Source organism: Oncorhynchus mykiss, chromosome 32 (assembly GCF_013265735.2).
Source record: "Oncorhynchus mykiss isolate Arlee chromosome 32, USDA_OmykA_1.1, whole genome shotgun sequence".
Taxonomy (NCBI): Eukaryota; Metazoa; Chordata; class Actinopteri; order Salmoniformes; family Salmonidae; genus Oncorhynchus; species Oncorhynchus mykiss.
Genome location: NC_050572.1, coordinates 29749777 through 29766898, shown reverse-complemented (window position 1 = coordinate 29766898; position 17122 = coordinate 29749777).

Here is a 17122-nt window from a genome sequence, read left to right as displayed (position 1 = left end):
CAGCATTGAGTCTGTTTCTGTACTTGTTTTTTAAGTATGCCAGAGTTGAGAACCCTGACTCGCATAGATACAGTACCAGTCAAAAGTTTGGACACACCTACTCATTCCAGGGTTTTTCTTTATTTTTTACTATTTTCTACATTGTAGAATAATAGTGAAGACATAAAAACTATGAAATACCACATATGGAATCATGTAGTAACCAAAAAGTGTGTAAATCAAAATATATTGGATTTTTGAGATTCTTCAAATTGCCAACCTTTGCCTTGATGACAGATTTGCACACTCTTGGCATTCTCTCAACCAGCTTTACCTGAAATGCTTTTCCAACAGTCTTGAAGGAGTTCCCACATATGCTGAGCACTTGTTGGCTGCTTTTCCTTCACTATGCGGTCCGACTCTTCCAAAACCATCTCAATTTGGTTGAGGTTGGGGGATTGTGGAGGCCAGGTCATCTGATGCAGCACTTCATCACTCTGTTGGGTCATTGTCCTGTTGAAAAACAAATGATGGTCCCACTAAGCTCAAACAAGATGGATTCTGCATTGCTGCAGAATACTGTGGTAGACATGCTGGTTAAGTGTGCCTTGAATTCTAAATAAATCACAGACAGTGTAACCAGCCATAACACCATAACACCTCCTCCTTCTTGCTTTACGGTGGGAAATACAGACGCAGAGAATCTGTTCACCCACACCGCGTCTCACAAAGACACGGCAGTTGGAACTAGAGATCGACCGATTAATCGGAATGGCCGATTAATTAGGTGTCACGCCCTGGTCAAAGTATTTTGTGTTTATCTTTATTTATTTGGTCAGGCCAGGGTGTGGCATGGGTTTTTGTATGTGGTGTGTATGTATGGGGATTGTAGCTAGTGGGGTGTTCTAGCTAAGTCTATGGCTGTCTGAAGTGGTTCTCAATCAGAGGCAGGTGTTTATCGTTGTCTCTGATTGGGAACCATATTTAGGCAGCCATATTCTTTGAGTTTGTCGTGGGTGATTGTCCTTAGTGTCCTGATGTCATTGTTCTGTGTTAGGTTACACAAGTATAGGCTGTTTCGGTTTTCGTTAAGTTTATTGTTTTGGTAGTGTTTGTGTTTAGTGTGTTACTTCATTAAACATGGATTGCAATAGACACGCCGCATTTTGGTCCGACTCTCCTTCTCAAACAGAAAACCGTTACATTAGGGCCGATTTCAAGTTTTCATAACAATCGGAAAGTGGTATTTTTGGGCGCCGATTTTGCTGATTTTTTTTATTTTTACACCTTTATTTAACAAGGCAAGTCAGTTAAGAACACATTCTTATTTTCAATGATGGCCTAGAAATGAGGCAGAACGACAGATTTTTACCTTGTCAGCTCGGGGGATCCAATCTTGCAGCCTTACAGTTAACTAGTCCAACGCTCTAACCACCTGCCTCACGAGGAGCCTGCCTGTTGCGCAAATACAGTAAGCCAAGGTAAGTTGCTAGCTAGCATTAAACTTATCTTATAAAAAACAATCAATCAACGACTGTCGTTGCTCCAATGTGTACTTAACCATAAATATCAATGCCTTTCTTAAAATCAATACACAAGTATATATTTTTAAACCTGCATATTTAGCTAAAAGAAATCCAGGTTAGCAGGCAATATTAACCAGGTGAAATTGTGTCACTTCTCTTGCGTTCATTGCACACAGTCAGGGTATATGCAACAGTTTGGGCCGCCTGGCTCTTTGCGAACTAATTTGCCAGAATTTTACGTAATTATGACAACATTGAAAGTTGTGCAATGTAACAGTAATATTTAGACTCATGGATGCCACCCGTTAGAAAAAATACGGAATGGAATACACGTTTTGTTTTCGAGGTGATAGGTCAAATCTGGAAACTAAGGCTTGGATTTTCTGTGTGTTTATTATAGTTAAGTCTATGATTTGATATTTGATAGAGCAGTCTGACTGAGGGGTGGTAGGCAGCAGCAGCCTCAGAATAGTCATGGTTTAGAGAGAAATAGTCGACGCGTTATAATTCCTGTAATAACTTGCGGCTGAACTTGAAAGGGGTTCCTTCGTTATTTTACCGTTCATGTCTTCCATAGAGAATGTCTTGATCTACTTCAAATAAGGTCTGTTTCGTGCTTAAACCGCCTCTGCGTTTTGATACCCGTGTAAATCTCACTAGGATAAGGTAACGTTTGTCAACATATTTTCATAAATCCATTCTACAATTTTTTTTATCTTCACTTATATTTAGCCAATATTGATCAGTTACCTTGTCGTATGGATATCTACAGAGTTATAAAATTGGCACGGTGGTGTAAGCCTACACGAAACACAGACCTTATTTTAAGTGAATCTAAAAAATATCCTATGGAATAAATTAATGAAGGAACTGCTTTTCAGATTTTGCTAGAAGGTGTCATGGGAATTATGACTCGCACTTTGGTAGTCAATTCTTACCATGTCCATTATTAAAATAGGATTTCCTGCATATAGAAATTACAGTTTTTGTTTTCAACATTCATCACAAGTAACTTAAACTCTATTTTTATTTAAACAGTTGAGAGTATTTGTCTCCTAAGAAGACTCTTCAGTATCATTGTCACTTCAGAGCTGTGTGTGTGTTTTACAGATGGCAGAGAAAAGCAGAGCACCAGTGTGGGGATTATTACATGGAATTGGCACCAGGGAAAGCAAGGTGTCTTATTTGTGATAAAGATGTAAGCATGGGGTCAGCAACGTCAAAATAAAAAAATACCACCAACCTGTGGAATCACCTTAAGAACACCCATCCAAAAGCCCATATGTATTATATTAAGTTAAAATAGTGTTCATTCAGTATTGTTGTAATTGTCATTATTACAAAAATGTAATATTTTATATATATATATATATATATATATATATATATATATATATATATATATATATATATAAAAAAATCATAATCGGTCGACCTCTAGTTGGAACCAAACATCTCCAATTTGGACTCCAGACCAAAGGACAAATTTACACCAGTCTAATGTCCACTGCTCATGTTTCTTGGCCCAAGCAAGTCTCTTCTCCTTATTGGTGTCCTTTAGTAGTGGTTTCATTGCAGCAATTTGACCATGAAGGCCTGATTCACAGAGTCTCATCTGTTGATGTTGAGAGGTGTGTTACTTGAACTCTGTGAAGCATTTATTTGGGCTGCAATTTCTGAGGCTGGTAACTCTAGTGAACATATCCTCTGCAGCAGAGGTAACTCTTGGTCTTTCATTCCTGTGGCAGTCCTCATGAGAGCCCGTTTTTATTTTACCTTTATTTAACTAGGCAAGTCAGTTAAGAACAAATTCTTATTTTCAACGACGGCCTAAGAACAGTGGAAGAACGGCCTAAGAACTGCCTTGTTCAGGGGCAGAACGACAGATTTTTACCTTGTTAGCTTAGAGATTTAATCTTGCAACCTTTGCGGTTACTAGTCCAAAGCTCTAACCACTAGGCTACCTGCCGCCCCAGTTTCATCATAGCGCTTGATGGTTTTTGATCCTACATCCTACTACCCAATGGCTATCACTGCCACATTTGTAGCAATGTCTGTTGACCAGTCTCATAACAACTTTTTATTTTCTCCCTGTTGGTAGGACTTGGTTTTCTGTTGGAGCGATTCCTAACTGAACTGTCACCGTGGCCATGCACTGACTGTACTAATGAGGCTACCTGACAGGTCAGTTCTTTGATTGCTTCCTTACTCGCATCAATTTTACTCAGTAGAGGTTTGTATTTATTTTGTTTTTGGACTGTTGTCCGTGAGGGCTCTGCCTGTGCACGTTCCTATCTGCTATCCCCGTTATCCTCACTCAGTACTGCGTTCACTCGTGTGGGTGTGAACTTACGTGAAATCCTGGCCTTTTGCATGTGTTCGCTTTCATTGCCCTGGGCAATTTGCATTTTCTCAAGCAACAGTTCATTACTGGTGTTAATATTCTGGAGATGCACCATCATCTCTGCCCTGACATGATCATTTATTAATCCTGTAACAATGGCCTGCAGGCATTGGCTCTTGACTAACTCTGTGCCATATTTCAGTCCTGATTGGGCTTGAGCTGAGGCTGATAACACTTTCTGTCTCAGGTCAAAGACCCGGACTAGGAAGTCCAAGGCAGACTCTCCCGGCTCGTGTTGCTTTAGTCATCTTGTGATCCAGTTCAGTTGCATCCTTCTCTGCATGTGTCCTCAAGATTTGCCTTAAGTGTGTAGAGTGTCATGTCTGTTTTTCCCTCCAGATAACTCCTCATTTTAAGCCCTGGGCTCACAGCTCTGGTTACTGCTTGTATGATTTCTAATTCATGGTACCCTTTTCTCTGTCCATTTTCAATCTGATGTCCTAGCCTGCTGAAGCTGAGCTTATCTTTCTGATTCTAATCTCTGTCCATGGATGTTAAAGTCTTTATAACTGGACATACTCATTCCATTCTCTCTCTGTGGCGGGTGCCTTTCTGGAGCTGATACCACTTCTCTGCTGGGCTGAGGACCCCCTCCCTCTTCTTTTCGTTCTGCCGCAGCTCCCATCTCTCCGCTGGGTTCGCTGTCCACTTGCATCATTGGCGCCGACTTGCTGGGACTTGAAGGCAGACTTTTCACATTATCCTCAGAGTCCGGTATTCCTTTGATTTCGTATTTCAGTTGAATCAGTGAACATTCTTACATCCTCTGATTCCATTAAATCCTCCTTCTCACAGTAATCTTCCATCAATTTGAGCCGCAAAGCGCGATTCCTTTTACTTCAGTCATCTACACCTCCTATTCCACAACGTACACACAAGTGCCGTAAATTGTCCTCAGTTAAAGTCCATAAACTCTGCTCGATTTCATCCAACGTTTCCCTCTCTCGACTCATATTGGTCCTACTCACGTGGCAACAACGTCAATGCAGGCAATGGCAAGATAGCTACAATCTGTTTGGTGGTTAGCCCGCTAACGTTAGCTAGCTAGCTACTCTCCCAATGTCTCTCACTCGTTGTCCGTTCCAGGAATATGGGCTGGTGCTCACATGAAAATAAATCTCAGCGGTGCCTACAAATTTGTTACCCCTTCTATGAGCGTATAATATAAACTTAAACGCGGAAGGTACGGTTTACTCCACCTTTAATCATGTCAGCACATGTAACAGCAGTTTACAGCCCTTTTTTTGTTTCTTATTCTTCCTCTCCCCAATTCACTTAAACTATATTTCTTTATTTCCCATGGGCTTCACCAGAGTACCCCCTAGTGGCTGGAATACAACTGTATTAAGCCCCTTACACATGCAGTTACAAACCTGCTAGAGTTAGCGGCAGGTGGACGAGCAATATCCACCGTAATAGTACGGATGAAGCCTTAGCTGGAATGTGAAGCTAATTGAAGCTGGTTAGCTTTAGAAACCCCTGAGTATATCTCGCTTGATTCGTAGGATACCCCTCTGGTGGGTATTCCAGAAAGAGGGTTTAACATTTCCGGCTTCGCTTAACCAGTTGAGGGAGTCCGGGATTTGTTGGTTCCAGAATGGCTGCTTCTCGTTTAAATAGGCTCAATTAAAGCCAATTTTTCCTTGCTCTGGCAATGCAATCCAAAGGCTCTTTGTAGAGGCTAAATCGAGCTCTGTATCACATCGCTATGTGTCTCCCAAATTTTGTAACAATGCGCAGTAGTGTAAAGTACTTAAGTAAAAATGCTTTAAAGTACTAATTAAGTCGTTTTGGGGGGTATCTGTACTATTTATATTTTTGACTACTTTTACTTCACTACATTCCTAAAGAAAATGTTGTAATTTTTACTCCATACATTTTCCCTGACACCAAAAAGTACTTGTTACGTTGTAAATGCTTAGCAGACCAGGAACATTTTGAAATTCATGCACTTATCAAGAGAACACGTGGTCATCCCTACTGCCTATGTCTTGGCGGATTCACCAAACACAAATTCACTAAACACATCTTTTGTAAATAATGTCTGAGTGTTGGAATGTGACCCTGGCTATAAAATACATTTTAACAAGATGTATGTTAAACAAGAAAATGGTGCCATCTGGTTGGCTTTTTTCCATTATTGACACTGCGGAGGGCTCCATATAGCTCTGTATTGACACTTCCTTCACAACAGCTCTGTTCTTCTCAAGAAGTATGAATGCCCGGTCTTCTGCATAGGCCTTATCACAGTAAATGCTGTATGGCCACTGCAGATGTCAGATTGACCATGCAGAGCCTTTAAGCGAAGCACAGATTAGTTGATCGGACAACTGGCGGGTGAGTACAACATTCAAAAAGGTCCTCATGTTGGTGGTAGACACACAATGATAGAGAGGGAGTCAAAAGACCAAACCAAAAATGTCACAAGTCTAGAACAAGAAACAATTGTAATGTACAACGAATATGTTCACATATTTACCAAAAAAAGTCATACAAAAGCCAGAGAGTGAGCCTGGCAGAAAATAGCAGACAAAGTAAATGTGCAAGTGAAGTGGCACTATTCCAATATCTAATAGGCCTAGCTTACACACATGGCTTAGCAAAGTGTCGCTGGCAGTCAACTGACCGCAGCCTACTGTACCTGCTATTCTGTAAAAGTCCTCTTTGATTATATGGACAGCTTGATGGCCAGGGAAATCAATAAAGACATTAAAATATCTCTCAATGCGAGGCATTGCCAAATCGTTCAGAAATGTACAGGAAACTTCCTGTGGTCATTTTTTAAAAGAAGAAATACATTTACTTTTGTAGTTTGTAGGCCTATAGCAGTCAGAGCGTAACTGCTTTGGGTTACATTGGCTATGTACGGGTTGAGTAAGTTGTTCAATCATTTGTTCCCGTTGTAATGCACTGCGAACAGTGCAGGCTCCGATGTTAACTGGATTTTCCGCAAAGGGACAGGCCATAGTGACAAACAAAAATCTGATTGTCGGAAAAGGACTGTTTTTATTCACCAGGACAGGTTAAGATGGCAAGGCCACCACCTTTTTTAAATACCACTGCCTGAGGTAGAAAAAAACACAACCATGTTTTTTCACATCTCTCATGTCTCCCATTTATGATTGTGTAAAAATATTTTACTGCATAAGTGGTTAAATTGATAGATATTGTGAAACACCCCCTAAACACAAAGGGATTCATGGTCAAATTGCTGCAAAGAAACCACTACTAAAGGACATCAATAATAAGAAGAGACTTGCTTTGGCCAAGAAACACAAGCAATGGACTTTAGACCGGTGGAAATCTGTCCTTTGGTCTGATGAGTGCAAATTTGAGATTTTTGGTTCAAACCGGTGTGTCTTTGAGAGACGCAGAGTAGGTGAATGGATGATCTCTGCATGTGTGGTTCCCACCGTGAAGCATGGAGGAGGAGGTGTGATGGTGTGGGGTGCTTTGCTGGGGAAGCTGTCTGTGATTTATTTTGATGTCTGCCTGACTGCGTAAGCACACGCAAAATTGTTTATCTGAGCCTATGCTAGCTCGTGAGATCTGACTATGTCGATAGCTTTGTCCAGCATTACCTCAGACCCAACATTCAAATGTTTCTCTCTCACTCGCGGTGAGTGTATTCCAAATACAATACGGTCCCTGACCATCTCATCCTTTGCATAATCAGTCTTTCACAAGCAGACGCAGCTCTGTCACAAACTGTTCAAAAGACTCGCTACCTCCCTGTACTTTCTCATGGAATTTGTACCTAGCGAAAAGCGTATTGGTCTTCAGCGCAACATATGCTTCAAAACGATCGTAGTATGTTTTTAGTACCTTTGATTCAGCCACGGTAAGTGTCCATGTGTTGTAAATATCTCTCCCTTTTTCACCGATCCAGAGGAGCATGAAGCTGCACTTTTCCTCTTCTCCTCTGTCCTTCAGAGGACCCGTGAACATTATCTCCACATGCTGTTTGTACTTACGCCATGCATCGGGTAAGTTTGTAGACTATCAGTCCATTCGAGGTGAAGGAACTCCAGAAAAATCCATCTTTTAAGATCTTTTACTCTGACACCATGTCTTCCAATTACAATTCAGTATGTTTACACGTATGAATATTACACCAACCTCAACCCAATTGAGATGTTTTGGGATGAGTTGGACCGCTGAGTGAAGGAAAAGCAGCCAACAAGTGCTCAGCATATGTGGGAACTCCTTCAAGACTGTTGGAAAAGCATTTCTCATTAAGGTGGTTGAGAGAATGCCAAGCGTGTGCAAAGCTGTCATCAAGGCAAAGGGTGGCTACTTTGAAGAATCTAAAATATATTTGGATTTGTTTTCTTTTTTTGGTTACTACATGATTCCATATGTGTTATTTCATAGTTTGGATGTGTTCACTATTATCCTACAATGTAGAAAATAGTACAAATAAAGAAAAACCCTTGAATTAGTAAGTACAGTGCCTTGCGAAAGTATTCAGCCCCCTTGAACTTTGTGACCTTTTGCCACATTTCAGGCTTCAAACATAAAGATATAAAACTGTATTTTTTTGTGAAGAATCAACAACAAATGGGACACAATCATGAAGTGGAACGACATTTATTGGATATTTCAAACTTTTTTAACAAATCAAAAACTGAAAAATTGGGCGTGCAAAATTATTCAGCCCCCTTAAGTTAATACTTTGTAGCGCCACCTTTTGCTGCGATTACAGCTGTAAGTCGCTTGGGGTATGTCTATCAGTTTTGCACATTGAGAGACTGACATTTTTCCCCATTCCTCCTTGCAAAACAGCTCGAGCTCAGTGAGGTTGGATGGAGAGCATTTGTGAACAGCAGTTTTCAGTTCTTTCCACAGATTCTCGATTGGATTCAGGTCTGGACTTTGACTTGGCCATTCTAACACCTGGATATGTTTATTTTTGAACCATTCCATTGTAGATTTTGCTTTATGTTTTGGATCATTGTCTTGTTGGAAGACAAATCTCCATCCCAGTCTCAGGTCTTTTGCAGACTCCATCAGGTTTCCTTCCAGAATGGTCCTGTATTTGGCTCTATCCATCTTCCCATCAATTTTAACCATCTTCCCTGTCCCTGCTGAAGAAAAGCAGGCCCAAACCATGATGCTGCCACCACCATGTTTGACAGTGGGGATGGTGTGTTCAGCTGTGTTGCTTTTACGCCAAACATAACGTTTTGCATTGTTGCCAAAAAGTTCAATTTTGGTTTCATCTGACCAGAGCACCGTCTTCCACATGTTTGGTGTGTCTCCCAGGTGGCTTGTGGCAAACTTTAAACAACACTTTTTATGGATATCTTTAAGAAATGGCTTTCTTCTTGCCACTCTTCCATAAAGGCCAGATTTGTGCAATATACGACTGATTGTTGTCCTATGGACAGAGTCTCCCACCTCAGCTGTAGATCTCTGCAGTTCATCCAGAGGGATCATGGGCCTCTTGGCTGCATCTCTGATCAGTCTTCTCCTTGTATGAGTTGAAAGTTTAGAGGGACGGCCAGGTCTTGGTAGATTTGCAGTGGTCTGATACTCCTTCCATTTCAATATTATCGCTTGCACAGTGCTCCTTGGGATGTTTAAAGCTTGGGAAATCTTTTTGTATCCAAATCCGGCTTTAAACTTCTTCACAACAGTATCTCGGACCTGCCTGGTGTGTTCCTTGTTCCTCATGATGCTCTCTGCGCTTTTAACGGACCTCTGAGACTATCACAGTGCAGGTGCATTTATACGGAGACTTGATTACACACAGGTGGATTGTATTTATCATCATTAGTCATTTAGGTCAACATTGGATCATTCAGAGATCCTCACTGAACTTCTGGAGAGTTTGCTGCACTGAAAGGGCTGAATAATTTTGCACGCACAATTTTTCAGTTTTTGATTTGTTAAAAATGTTTGAAATATCCAATAAATGTCATTCCACTTCATGATTGTGTCCCACTTGTTGTTGATTCTTCACAAAAAAATACAGTTTTATATCTTTATGTTTGAAGCCTGAAATGTAGCAAAAGGTCGCAAAGTTCAAGGGGGCCGAATACTTTCGCAAGGCACTGTATGTCCAAACTTCTGACTCGTACTGTATATTGAATATAAGCTTAAGTTTTTGGTAGCTGATTAATAGACAACTTTCCAAGTCAAATTTTCTCTCATATTAATTACACTTTGGATGGTGTATCAATACACCCAGTTACTACCAATATACAGGCGTCCTTCCTAACTCAGTTGCCAGAGAGGAAGGAAACCGCTCAGGGATTTCACCATGAGGCCAATGGTAACTTTAAAACAGGTACAAAGTTAAAAAAATATATATATATATATATTGTTATTGGTCACACATTAAGCTAATGTTATTGCAGGTGTAGCGAAATGCTTGTGTTCCTAGCTCTGACAGTGCAGCAGCATCTAACTCTCAACAATACACAAAAATGTAGAGTAAAAAAATTGAATTAAGAAATATATAAACATTTGATCGAGCAATGGTGGAGTGGCATTGACTAAAATACAGTAGAATAGAATACAGTATATTTATACACTACCGTTGAAAAGTTTAGGGTCACTTACAAATGTCCTTGTTTTTGAAAGAAAATAACATTTTTTGTCCATTTAAAATAACATCAAATTTATCATAAATACAGTGTAGACATGGTTAATGTTGTAAATGACAATTGTAGCTGGAAACGGCAGATTTTTTTATGGAATATCTACATAGGCGTACAGAGGCCCATTATCAGCAACCATCACTCCTGTGTTCCAATGGCGCGTTGTGTCAGCTAATCCAAGTTAATAATTTTAAAAGGCTAATTGATCATTAGAAAACCCTTTTGTAATTATGTTAGCACAGCTGAAAGCTGTTGTGCTGATTAAAGAAGCAATAAAACTGGCCTTCCTTAGACTAGTTGAGTATCTGGAGCATCAGCATTTGTGGGTTCGATTACAGGCTCAAAATGGTCAGAAACAAATAACTTACTTCTGAAACTCGTCAGTCTATTCTTGTTCTCAGTAATGAAGGCTATTCCGTGCGAGAATCTGCAAAGAAACTGAAGATCTCGTACAACGCAGTGTACTACTCCCTTCACACAACAGCGCAAAGTGGCTCTAACCAGAATAGAAAGAGTAGTGGGAGGCCCCGGTGCACAACTGAGAAAGAGGACAAGTACATTAGTGTCTAGTTTGAGAAACAGACGCCTCACAAGTCCTCAACTGGCAGCTTCATTAAATAGTACCCGCAAAATATCAGTCTCAACGTCAACAGTGAAGAGGCGACTCCGGGATGCTGGCCTGACTTTTGGGCCTTCCTGTGACATCGGGTGTCCTGGAGGGCAGGTAGTTTGCATTGGGCAGACCGCACCACCATCTGAAGAGCCCTGTGGTTGCAGGTGATGCAGTTGCCTTAGAATGCGATGATATAGCCCGACAGGATGCTGTCTATTGTACATCTGTAAACATTTGTGAGGGTTTCTTCAGTCTCCTGAAGTTGAAAAGGTGCTGTTGCACCTTCTTCACCATACTGTCTGTGTGGGTGGACCATTTCCGATTGTCAGTGATGTGTATACCAAGGAACTTGAAGCTTTCCACCTTTTCCACTGCGGTCCCATCGATGTGGATAGGGGCGTGCTCCCTATGCTGTTTCCTGAAGTCCACGATCAGCTCCTTTGTTTTGTTGATATTGAGTGAGAGGTTATTTTCCTGGCATCACTCTCCCAGGGCCCTCACCTCCTCCCTGTAGGCTGTCTCGTCATTGTTGTTAATCAAGCCTACTACTGTTGTGTCATCTGCAAACTTGATGATTGAGTTGGAGGCGTGCATGGCCACGCATTCATGGGTGAACAGGAAGTGCAGGAGGGGGCTCAGCATGCACCCTTGTGAGACTCCTGTGTTGAAGATCAGAAAAGTGGAGGTTTTGTTTCCAACCATCACCACCTAGGGGCAGCCCGCCAGGAAGTCCAGGACCCAGTTGCACAGGGCAGGGTTCAGACCCAGGACCCTGAGATTAATGATGAGCTTGGAGGGTACTATGGTGTTGAATGCTGAGCTATAGTCAATGAACAGCATTCTTACATTGGTATTCCTCTTGTCCAGATGGGATAGGGCAGTGTGCAGTGTGATGGCATTGCATCGTCTGTGGATCTATTGGGGTGGTAAGCAAATTAAGTGGGTCTAGGGTGATAGGTAAGTTAAAGGTGATATGATCCTTAACTAGACTCTCAAAGCACTTCATGACAGAAGTTAGTGCTACGGCGCATTAGTAATTTAGTTCACTTGCCTTTCTTGGGTACAGGAACAATTGTAGACATCTTGAAGCAAGTGGGGACTGCAGACTGGGATAGGGAGAGATTGAATATGTCCATAAAGTTTAATGGCTGTGATAGAAAACTAAGGAGGGAGCAACAACTTGGTAGTTACTCCACAATACTAACCTAATTGACAGAGTGAAAAGAAAGCCTATACAGAATAACAAATATTCAAAAACATGCACTGAAGTAATATTGCAAAAAAAATGTACAAAGTATTTAGCTTGTTGTCCTGAATACAACTGTTATACTTGGGGAAAATCCAATACAACACATGACTGATTACCACTTTCCATATTTTCAAGCATAGTGGTGGCTGCATCATGTTATGGGTATGCTTGTAATCATTAAGGACTGGAGAGTTTTTCAGGAAAGAAAATATCAACGGAATGATAAACGTGGTACCTTCAGGCGTTTTGGAAATTGCTCCCAAGGATGAACCAGACTTGTTGAGGTCTACAATCTTTTTATTTTCCCATGATGTCAAGCAAAGAGGCACTGAGTTTGAAGGCAGGCCTTGAAATACATCCACAGGTGCACCTCCAATTGACTCAAATTATGTCAATTAGCCTATCAGAAGCTTCTAAAGCCATGACATCATTTTCTGGAATTTTCCAAGCTGTTTAAAGGCAAAGTCAACTTAGTGTATGTAAACTTCTGAAGCACTGGAATTGTGATACAGTGAAATAATAAGTGAAATAAGTGAAATAATCTGTCTGTAAACAATTGTTGGAAAAATGACTTGTGTCATGCACAAAGGTCCCATTCTGTAAACCAACCTGGATATTACTGTTGTCATACAAGTATCATGAGGTTTTCCAAGACCAGAAACACTGATATCTACTTGGTGAAATGTTTGTTATTTAAAGCAGAAAGCTTACTATTTTTAGGGCTAGAGACAACCTAAGTGTAACAGTATATCTTTAGCCCATACCCGGGCTCGAACCAGGGACCCTCTGCACACATCTACAACAGTCACCCACGAAGCATCGTTACCCATCGCTCCACAAAACCCGCGGCCCTTGCAGAGCAAGGGGAACTACTACTTCAAGGTCTCAGAGCAAGTGACGTCACCGATTGAAACGCTATTTAGCGCGCACCGCTAACTAAGCTAGCCGTTTCACATCCGTTACATAAGCATTAACATTAACATTGTCATTATTTTTTATTTATGCCATGGGAAATACAATGTACAAATATAAATGTTTGTTGTTAATATCATGAATTTGGATTGCTAATCGAATCTAAATTCAGACATGATTTTTTGTTCCCTCCTCTTTAATCCAATTACCTCAGAGAAAGCTCCCCATTGGCAAACTGAGTTTTTGGGCATCAGTGGGAATTATGAAGTGTTCTGCCGCGTTCATGTGCTAGTCGAAACTAGGAAACAGACATTTCCGACATGCTGATTCATTGAAGGCGGTTCTACGTCGTGCAGCTCCACCCCTAGGGGAGTGTTTTACCCCGCTGCCTAGGCAGCAAATAGCCTGAGAGAAAATGATGCACACACCTGCAGCCAATAGGAGTACAGGTGTCCCTATATAAGGGGACGCTTCCCCTCAATCAGCCTCCCATTATCTTCAGCGACAGGACTGGACTGAAGAAGCCTAGAAGAGAAGAAATCTCAGGACGAACCCGTCGTCGATATCCTGTTGTTGACGTCGTCCTGTCCTTCAATGAGCACATCTTTTCCAATCCCAAAAGCTCTTTTAAGAGCTCAGTGTCGCTGCTCCACTATGCGGGGCTTTGGACCCGCACAAACTTTGTTTTGTGTGCTTAGGTTCAAAGCACGCTAGGGGCAGTCTCACAGATCCTCCGGAATGCACTAGCTGTTCACTCCTTTCTTTAAAGGAGAGGAAACAGCGATGGGCATTTTTCAGTGAGGATTTCCCTCTAGAAGACGCTATGTCTATGATAGCCTCAGATTCTGAGGCATCATATGATGACGGAGCATCTAGAGAGGATGAGGATGTTGGGAAGTGTCTGGGTTTTTCTCCGAAATAATTCAGTCTACCGACCGACGCTGAAAAGACCCCCCCACCCTAGGGGGAGAGAGGGGATTTTCTCATCCTTAGGCGAGGAGGAGATGGGCTCTGAATTATCAGCAGCCCCCTCCTACGCAGTGGCCTCTCTGCGCTCTGATTGGACAGGGCTCATTGAGCGGGCTGCAAGCAGGCTGGAAATTACACTGCCCCTCATTCCCTCCATTTCGGAAGTGGATTTGATGGTGGGCGGCCACTATTCCAGACCAGGACGGGCAGCGGTACTTTTGGCACCAACCGTGCCCTCACTCGCCAAATATGTGGAGGGTGCATGGGAAACGCCTTTGACGGCCAGAGCGCCGGTGAAGGCGTATATCCCATTCACTAACGTTGACGGAGGACAGCCCCATGAGATCCCTAGGCTCGAGGCCGCTTTTGCGGCGTACCTCGTGCCGGGTTCGAGCTCTTGGCCGTCTGCCAAGAGACCCACATTACGAACGACTAAGGACCGCCTCACAGCACAGCTGGCTGAGAAGTCCTTTGTTCTGAGTACACAAGCTGTAGCAGCAGCGAATAATATTGCCCTCTTGGCAGCCTCTCTATCCCATCTCACCACGGGCAGAGAGGAGCTGTCGGGAGAGGAGATGGAGGAAGCGTCGAAGATTTCTGACGCCATTCTCCATCTCACACAAGCATCAGCTGTATGTGCGGGGAGATCCATGGCCACTTCGGTGGGAATGGAACGAAACCTCTGGCTGTCCTTGGCGGCTATGAAGGAGACTGACGAAGCCGCCCTATTGAACGCCCCCATCTCTGACCTGCGGTCTCTTTGGAGCCGCCGTCACAGATGCGACAGCACTTTTTGGGAAGCTTGAGGAGGAGAGAAAGCAGCCGGCTAGACACCTGACCTTGGCAGGAGGGTCTAGAACAGCAACGAAAGATCCCCATCGCTCCACCGTCTCCAGTAGACCAGGGTCTACGGCCAGACGGAGAGCCCGTCGAACGGCTGCACCTGAAGTACCGAGAGCGGGCACAGCCCCTCCGGCAGCACCAGAGAAGGCAGCGGTGAAACCGACGAGAGAGACCCCGTTTATTTCGTCGCCCTGGCAGCCGAGAGGTAGTCAGAAGAGGCGACGGCCATGACGGGGCGAGGGGGAGAGAGCGCTGCACTTCATGTGAGGGCGCCCACTGTTCATCCCCCACCCCTGCAAAGGGATGGAGGAGTCATTGTGTCTGTGTTGAATAAAGAATGTGTTCCATTTGACTTTGTCACAAGAGAACCTCTTTTCCATAACAAAACCGAGACCGCTCAGATTCCTTCTCTCTCTCTCTCTCTCTCTCTTCCTCTCACCACTGTGTGCAGCACAGCCCATTGCGGAACTGAGCACACACAGAGGTACGTTGTGAGTGGGAATGACAAGAGGAAAGCAAGACGGACGTTTGTAATGAGCCATCATGCTATACCTCATAAAAACCCAACACTACACACTCCGAGGAGTGAAGTAGATAGGGGTTTTAATAGCAGCCTGCATACACAGCCCCATAGTGGGCCGATGAAACAATGGCTGTTGGGAGACGGCGCACTAATTCAGGCCAGCGCCTCAATTAGTGTAGCGCAGACCCGTGCTGAGTTCACGGAGGGCTGGAACCACAAGGTTACATGCATAACCGAAGTGTCGGCGCCCCCGATTCTCACAGAACGCGTTAGTGTTCCCTCCCCCTTTCGTAGGGGGCCCACCTTGGGCTGTCTCACCACTTCAGTGTTGGGAGACAGCGGCGGCTTGGGCCATAGAGGAATACAGGTCCTTCCTACAGTCTATACCACAACTTCGCGCTCTCCCGCTCTCAGAGCACTATTGGGAGTGACAGCGAAGCTGCACCCTCTCCTCCTGGCTAAGGCGGATGCTGGAGAAAGGTTATGCCATTCAATTCCATCGAACCCCACCCCCGTTCTCGGGTGTGGTGGAGACGGTGATGAAGACGCCAGAGAAAGTAGCCGCTCTTGAGATTGCGGAACTTTTGGCGAAGGAGGTGGTCACAGTGGTCCCCAGGAGCAAAGGAACAGCGGGCTATATTAGCCCTATTTCCTAGTGCCAAAGAAAGACAGGGGGAATGAGGCCGATTTAGGATTTACGCACTCTCAACGAGAGCGCAGCCAAATGGCCTTTCCGAATGCTCACAACAAAACGTCTACTGGAATGTTTTCACAACAGAGACTTTGTGTAAGCATAGATCTAAAGGACGCATACTTTCATGTGCTGGTACTTCCGCGTCACAGGAAGTTTCTGCGTTTCGCCTTTCAAGGGGTGGCGTAGGAGTATGCGAGAATGCCATTCGGGTACGCCCTGGCACCTCGCACGTTTTCCAAATGTGTGGAGGCGGCATTGGAGCCGTTGCGCCGTCAAGGGATAAGGCTATTAGCCTACCTAGACGACCTACTGGTTTTGGCTCCGTCAGCAGAGCTGGCGATCACACGACACAGACAGTGATTCACCTCACGCGTCTGGGGTTTGCTGTGAATTGGAAAAAGAGTGCGCCTTGGCCCAGTCAGCAGATTGTCTATTTGGGATTACAGCTAGACACTGTGACTATGAGGGCTCGAATTTCGGATCCTCGACGGTCTGCCTTGTTGTTAGCCATAAGAAGGTTTTATCCGAATCACATGCTGACGGCGCATTCCGTCATGACACTTTTGGGTCTCATGTTGTCTACCCACTCCGTGGTTCCACTGGGACTTTTTCACATACGCAAAACACAGCGATGATTTGCTCAACTACGACTGGACCCAGTGAGGCACCGTCGTCGGTTGTTGACAGTTCCCTATTGGAGAGACCCGTGCATAATGACGCAAGGGGTCGCAATAGGCAGTGTCATCCTACATTCCAGTGTACAGAGATGCTTGTCTGACTGGATGGGGAGGGACATGTCAGGCTC